The 8132-nt window shown below is 42.4% G+C and overlaps 1 protein-coding gene across 1 annotated transcript in view; it reads left to right on the top strand.

Annotated features, from left to right (window-relative positions):
- The first annotated feature begins 558 nt into the window (after positions 1-558).
- macrod1 (mono-ADP ribosylhydrolase 1) overlaps positions 559-8132 on the top strand; it is a 58563-nt gene continuing 50989 nt past the window's right edge. Inside the window, exon 1 of the mRNA XM_046031628.1 lies at positions 559-597. The gene's annotated coding sequence lies outside the window, so the exon portion shown is untranslated. The remainder of the gene's footprint in view (positions 598-8132) is intronic.

Genomic DNA, 8132 nt, shown 5'->3' with positions numbered 1-8132 from the left:
ACCAATTTAACCTGGAATTCAGCTGTAGTCAGTACTGCATTTTGTATTAGTAGTTATTTTGGTTGCAACTAACAATTATTTTTATTATCAATGTATTTGTTGAAGGAAAAAATCTTGAAAGTCTTTAAAAATGCTCATCACACGTTCTGAGATCCCAAGGTGACGTCTTCAAATGTGTTGTTTTGTTTGACCAACAGTCCAAATCCTGAGATGGGATGTAATCTTGACTTCAGCAATGTTACATTTTGCGTTAGCTGTGGTTACGGTTGCAACTAAGTGTTATTTTCATTACTGATTAATCTGTTGATTGTTTATTGTACAATTTGTGAATTATGTCTTGTTTTGCTGAACAAAACTCAAAGATATTCAATTTAAACTAATGTAAAGCAACATCTCAGATGCTGAAACTAGAGAATATTAGCCAGTTTTGCTTGATTTACTGTAAATGACTGTAATGATTAATTAATAATTAAAATTGTTGCTGAAAAGTGTTCTGTGCATACACCAATAGTTTTTATTAGGTGTTTGTGTTTCATAAATATTTCCTCTTTCTTGTCTCTCTTTCAGCCAACAAGACTCTGCTCGGCGGAGGTGGAGGTAAGTCGCAACCTGTCTGATCCATTGGTTGTGTGTGTTTGTGTGCTTGCCAAGACACTTGTTGCTATAACAAGCTTTGTGGTGCAAATAGTCCTTTCCAGACACCAAATAATTTAAACCGTTGTTGCTTTAATCAGATGATGCAGTGCACTGTACCAGCCAAAGAGTGTGTTTATGTGTGAGTGTCCTGTGTCTGGTGTGTATTTTTCTTTGTGTCTGGTAGCAGGTAGCTCTTTGTTGTGGCAGGTGTTCACGGTGCGTTTGCATGCGCCGTGTGCGTCTGCCTGCCCGTGTTTGTGTGTTGTTGTGTGGGCGCCCAGGTGCAAAGTCGATAGTTCATAATTTATGGGTGTGGAGTGCTGTGGACGTAAACAGTCATTTTTCAGTGTGTTGTTGACTCAGTACTTTGCTGTGTGCGTGTGATGTTGGAAGTCAATGCTTAATCGATACTTGTAATAAATCTGTACAACTAATGCGCCAGCCACATTCACTAAAACATGTATACACACACACTCCTTTTTTTTTGTGTGTGTGTGTTAATGTTAATGCTTGCAAATTTGGGTGCTGGTGCGTTTGCCTGTGCTTTTTTTCATTTTCTTCATTTGGACAAACAGCTTTAGCCTTTTAGACTAGCTCACTTGCACTGCCATTTTTAACCTTCCAATTTGTGTGTGTGTGTGTGTGTGTGTGTTTTTGCTGTCCAGTCTCCATGGTGACTTATCTAGTGGCACACCTGTACTGTATGTGTGTATGTATGCGTGCATGTGCATTCGCATGTCAGTTTGTAGCAGTGCATTTGCTTGCCTCAAGTGCTCTGTTGAACCAGTATGTCCTAACATCCACGCACACACACACACACACACACACACACACACACACGCGCACACAGGCTCCAACCCTTACTGATACATCAGCTGAGCCTCGAGAAAAATGGACTGCACACATGTCCTGTGGCTTCACGCATACACACACACACACGCACATTCAGTACATCCAGTCAAGCACCTCCAGATCTACATCATCGTTTGATGTTGTCCTCAAGTCTCTGATGGCTCTACAAAGACAGATGGTTTCTAAAGAGACCGTGAATGTGTGCGTGTGTGTGTGTCAGACTGTGCGCATGTGTTCCTATGGAAAGCAGTGTTTATGTTCATCGCTTTGGTTTAGTTATCTTAACATTTGTTGTTTAACATCTGTTAAAAATGTCCATTGACTAGCTGAAAGAGGCTACATATCCAACAACCACCATCTGTTTTATATATATATATTTTTTTTATCAATTTCTTCACTCTATACCAGTTTCCCTCTTCCTCAGTTGTTTCCTCTTAACTCTTTCTTATTGTATTTATTTGCCTCTCTCTGCCTCTCTTTCCAGCTCTGTCCACGGGGGTTTGCTGAGGCAGATAGAGCCTACAATAGGTGTTAATTAGAGAGAGGGGTATGGGTAGAGAGAGGGCTATGGGTAGAGACAGTGGGAAGAATGGAACAAACAAGAGAGGTGGGAGGGAGATGATGGTTACAGCGAGAGAAGACAAGAAAGGCGAAAGCAATGAAGGTCCAAAAGATAACAGACATTCAGTATATATCTTCCTTTGTTTGTGAGAGATCACACTCTGCACTGAGTAACCAAGCAGACATTCATTCAGCTTTAGAGAGTTGTTTTTTTTCCGTCAGAGGTGAAGCAACAAAAGGTCTTTACAGTGCTTTAATACTCAACTCTCAAGGGTACCTGGATAAATGTCATTCAGTTAGATCAAACGCACACCTGCCGACATTGTTTTCGTACTTCAATCTGGAGGAGTGCTGAGCTCAGGCAGCGCATCAACAACAAACTCAAGGGCAGGAAATTAACCTTTTTTTATGTCCACTGGCTGCAGTTCCTCATTTATTCCAGAACTTATCCGCCATTTCAACGTTTCACTGCTTTGATTGATTTTCCAAATTGAAAAGAAAGCCCAGATGATGATTGCAGGTTCAGTCAACCAAACCATGAGCTTTATATATATAGATATATATATTTTTGTTTGATTTTTGAATGATTGCCATTAACTTTGCTAGAGCCAGCACTCACACTTTTAAGTTTGCATTTGGTGCTTCTTCTGGGTCACCATATGTCAGTATGTACCTTTGGGATGTGTGGAGGGTGTTTGGGAAGTGTTTTTCCACAGGTTTGTGGCCTGCACGGAAATGTCACCAGCCATCAGTAAGCCGTCCACAGGGATGTGGGGCTGAACCTATTTACCACATTTCAAGCCACAGTAAACAGTCTTCAAGGTTGAATACTGCAATGTCCTATTTCAGTTGGTGCTGAACCATGAAAGTTGTCATTACAATTTAACATGTGGGGCCACAGTCAACCTACTCTAGTATATTGAACCTAGAGTTACCTTGTTTTTATGCTTTGTTAAGGAAGGAAAATGTTAAGTTGAGCTGCTGTTGACTGTTAAAGATGGATCCATTTAAAATATCTGTTATGTATGAGTACTGGTATTTTGAACTGTACATTAGGCTAGCATTCTACTTCCTTATAGATTTCAGGCTCTTGTGTAAAGGTCCCAATGAAAGGATAGGTTTGGATTTTAGCAGGTCAGCATTAATCCAATACTCAATACGATATGTACATTGATTGATTGCTGTAATCATTCCCAAGAGACCCCCTTCTAGAGTGAGTACACTATAAGAGATGGGGAACAAAATCCACTTTTTTGTCCCATGCAAAAATGCACTGCAGAGTTTTAAAAGGCTTCAGCAGTGTGAGTAAGTAAAACTAAATGAGGATGCAAGATCCAGCTTTCCTCTACCGATTCTGATATCTTCCGATAACTCAGGGTATCTGAGCCAAGGCTGATTACTGATCTGATACCAGTGCTCTCTTTTTCCCAAATTTAATATATGTATACCTCACACTGTGGAACTGTAATATTTTTTATGTAAGGTAACGTGAAGCTGAGAATTGCTGTGGCAACTGTTAAGAGTAAACACCGAATTTTAGAATGACATGACACATCAGACAGATACCCAATCTGCTTATTAACGGCATCAGGAGTATCAAGTTACAGTCTCTTTACTACAAAAATTTTCTCTGTATTTCCCTATTTCCTTGCTGAGCTGTGGCAGAAGGTTACTTCCTGGTGCTACGACAAAGAGATCCATTTGATTTGGATAACTCAGACTGCTGAAGCCTCACATTAGCTCTGACCAAACATTGGAGTGCCTTTTGGCTTCGAATGGCCGCCATCTTTGACAGTGCTGTCTCTACATGAAGGGGTTGCCTACATGGCTCCTATTAACCATCTTTTCCACCCAATCTTCGATGTGCACAGTTCTTGTAAACATTCATTGAGAATACCACTGTTGGAATACCACTTGGACCCATATTTGCAATTAATTTAGAAATATGCAACATGTCAAAACTGAAATAATGAAAGTCTTGATTTTGGCTCAAGACACAGCCTGAAGACCATGTAAGACCAAGCTAGGTAGGTTTTGTGGATTGTATAGATTTTAAATCACATTGAGTGGGTTCATGAGTCGATTGGTTAGTTGTGGGTTAACGAAACCAACCGCACCAACATATCACCCACTGGCTACCACATGCTTATATAACTGGAGGTACATCCACAAAACTTCTATTTCACCTTGTCCCGTTGCTGAATAGGAGTTGTGCCATGCTATCACTGTGGTAAAAAGCCGTGATCGCAAGTACCACGCTGTTTGTAGAACCAATCACAGTTTCTGCGTGCCATGCGGTGTCCAAGTAGCCGCTGTAGTCCCGACGCGTGGAAACACATTTGGTGCAGCATGTTTAAGCTGCAGCATTGCTTCATGACCTAAGTACGTAGCCACCAATGCTGTGCTGTACAACTATAAAAACAACTTAAGGCTAGAAGTTTAGACATTTGCTGCTTTGCATGGTTGGTAATTCAGCCATGGAACGGAGGAAAGATTACAGCAACCAATTACTGTTTTAACGCAGGCATTGTATTAAGATAGAGATGAACTAAACCTATCCTTTAAGCACTGTCACAGCAACACATCTGAAGTCATACTTGCATCAACCCCTCACCTGCTATGATGTGCTGTACTTACAATAACAACGTACTTATCAAACAGAGACACACAGCTACAAACACAGGCAGCTGTTATCAGAGAGCCTGTTCTGGGTCTGTGGGGACAGGATGTGAACCAGCCATTAAGACAGTGCCTGCATATGATTGGTTTAGATGTTTTAAGACATCCAGGCCCAGCACACAATAGATGAGCACAATTCCTATTAAATTTTCATCCACATACTTTTGTTAATTTAAGTGGGGGGAAAAAGAACAAAATCTGCTTGCTCTAGATTCCTTGCAAAGCTAAAAAGCCACACTGAATTTGTGTGTGCCGACATCTATAATCAATCCTACAGAACGGGGATGGGGTTTGATACCCTCTGCTGGAAGTCTCTCAGCTGTGGTCCCTGTGTGTCTGCAGCCCTCTCCATGCTCTCTCTTTGTCTGGATGAGGAGAAAAATGCAGGTGGAGGACAGGCTTGTCGGCTTGCCTTTCAGAGCACGTGAACAAGAGAGCGTGTATTGTGAATAAAGGGAGAGAGCAGAAGATTGTGTTTTGGGCCACGGAGATGAGATGAGAGGCAAAGAGCACTTAGTGTACCTTCCACATTCAGACAGTGCTGTCAGTGTCTCAGACGCATACATGAATTTGCCTGTTTCACCCCCGTTAGCAACAGTCGTTTTGTGTGTGTGTATGGATAAGTTGATAGTAGCATTTAACAGGTAGCTGGCTGTTTGTATGCATGCATGTTTAAGTTTGTGTGTATACAAGTGCATATATGCATTCAACTGTGCATGTCTGTGCGTGCATCCACCAACAGACCCATCCTAAATGTTGCCTTGGTAACAAGCTGACTGAAGTAAATGAGTGTCCTGGCTCTGCTGAGGGATTGTGGGAAAGCAATATGCCAGCGTTCCGCCCCATTAGTTTGACGGACAGCCTGTTTGGCCTATAAGAGGTCAGCTGACAAGGGCGGCCATATTAGTATTCCATAGGAGAGACCTCAGGATTGGTTTTACTCTAATGTCAATCTACCTGTGTGTGTGCGCATTTCCTTGTGTGCGTGGGTGTGTGTGGCGGGTTTTGTAGGAGGTAAAGCTTGTACTGGCATATAGCATTGCAGGCAGGTGTATGTGTGTGTGTGGGTGTGTGTGTGTGTGTTTGTTTGTGTGCTGTGCTGGGGGTTGCAGGCTCCTCGCCAGTTAAGCATATCGCCAATTATCACTTCCCAGTCCCCCTGCTTCTCTGGCTGCCTCCCTCCCTCTCTCCCCCAGAGTCTGTCAATACAAAGCCTGTGAGGGAGACACGATAACACCTAAACTGGTCAGCCGCCTGCCTAGCTGGCTGGTCACTGGTGTAAAGAAGCCAAAATACTAATTTCTACCCCCGCTACCTGCATCCATCCATCCATTGCACCCATTTATCCATTCTCGTATAAGAACTCCTGCTTATCATTCATCTCTTCCCCTTTTGTTTTTAGCCTCCCTCTCTCTTCACCAACACACACCTTTTTACACTTGATCCCCTTCCAATCCCATTTCTCTTTGTCCAACTCTTCAATTGCCCGTCTCGTCAGTCTCTCCATTGTTTTTTCCTCTGTTCCATCTCTCATTCCCCAGAAGACTGGGCTTCAGCAGTAGAAAACATTGATGTTATATTTTGTATGGTAATGAAGGCTAAATAATGAATGCTGTTTTTTTAATATGGAAATGAATTTGACACTTCCTAAAAGACTTTTTTTGTATTTAGTAATATAAATTAAATTCATGACTAATTTGTTATAATGTTGATGTGTGTTGGTGGCATTAGGGGTAGCCAATTATGGCTGATTGTTGAGTAGTTCAGGTACACCATTTGCATGCGACAGAGTCAGTGGAGTATGAACAACAAGTATCCTTTGACACTGCAGTGATGCTAATTTGGTTAGGCCTTCCCCTGTCTCCGCTGTCAAAATGAGGGATACATCAATACAGATACACAGTGCTGTATAGCCGATATAAGTTTGAATTCATTATATCCAAAGGGAAATTGATTTGCAGTGATACACAGATATAAGAAACATAGACTTTAAAAAGTGACAAACACCCACACTGGTGGAATATCACAGAAGACAAGACTAAACTTGTGTCTGAAACACTCCCATTGTATTTGAGGTCCTGAATTGTTGAGTGTTTAATTATTGCATTACAAATGGCTTTAAAATCCCAACAATAAGAATGATACACTGGTGGCTACAGCATGAGCACTTCTTTCTGCTAACAGTCCGAAAATGCAATGCATTGTCAGTGACGACGAAGAGTGATGATTATTCATCAGTCTGAAATCTGAATTTGTACACTGTGTCTATTACTTAATTTATTTGTTAATTAATGCTGTTTTCTGCCGTCCGTCTCTGGTAACTTTTACCAGAGAAGAGCTCTTAGACATTGGACTTTCAACTGCTCATACTATTCCACCGCTCTTTATTGACCCTGGAACTTTCCCGGGGTTACAAGTTGGAGGAGCGGCAGCTGTTTGGGATCCTTCAGAAACGGCGCAGGGGAAAATGTGCAGGCGCGCTGGTTAAGCTGAGACAGCGGGGATTTCGCAGTGCGCTCCCTTCTATCCACCTGGCGAATGTCCGCTCTCTGGCCAACAAAATGGACGAAATGCTGCTCCTCAAATCCTGGCTCACCGAGCGCATCCGGGACAGCGCACTTCACCTCCCGGGATTTAATCTCATCCGCGTGGATCGCGAAGAAATCATGCAGGCCTCACCTAGAGACATTATTTATAAACTGTAAACCGTTTTATACCCCGCGGAAAGTTTTCCTCGTTTGTTGTGGTCGCTGTTTACATTCCACCTCAGGCCTGTGTTAGTGAGGCGTTACTTATGGTGGCCCGTAGGTTTCAGGCCTAATACAAAAGCCACAACACGAATACAAACGCCACAACACGAATACAAACGCCACAACACGAACACAAAAGCCACAACACAAATACAAAAACCACAACGGAAATACAAACGCCACAACACGAACACAAAAGCCACAACGGAAGTGAACCACAACGGAAGTTGACAACGAAAGAGACACTTAGTAACAGTGGATTACTCTCCGTGGAACACAGCTACACAGTAGTACATCGGCAGTGTAGCCGTCCCACATCAAGAGGTCCGGATTCGAATTGTAGAAAGAACATTCTTTTTCAGGTGACTTTTTCCGCATAATAGTGTCTGCCAAATTAGTAAATGTAGGCCTACATGGAAGAAGAACTTCTTAACCGTTTGATAAATAAGTAATACTTCTGTTCTGGTCAAATAATATACATAATATATATAATGTGAAGTTCCCTCCTGCTTCCTCATCCGGGACGGTGACGAGTCGGCCTACAGACGGGAGGTTGATCAGCTGGCTCTCTGGTGCGGCCAGAACAACCTGGAGCTTAACACGCTCAAAACTGTAGAAATGACCATGGACTTAAGGAGGAGCCCCCCCCCCCCC

Source organism: Micropterus dolomieu, linkage group LG19 (assembly GCF_021292245.1).
Source record: "Micropterus dolomieu isolate WLL.071019.BEF.003 ecotype Adirondacks linkage group LG19, ASM2129224v1, whole genome shotgun sequence".
Lineage (NCBI taxonomy): Eukaryota > Metazoa > Chordata > Actinopteri > Centrarchiformes > Centrarchidae > Micropterus > Micropterus dolomieu.
The sequence above is the reverse complement of the archived record's forward strand: the minus strand, read 5'-3'. Positions and strand labels throughout refer to the sequence as shown.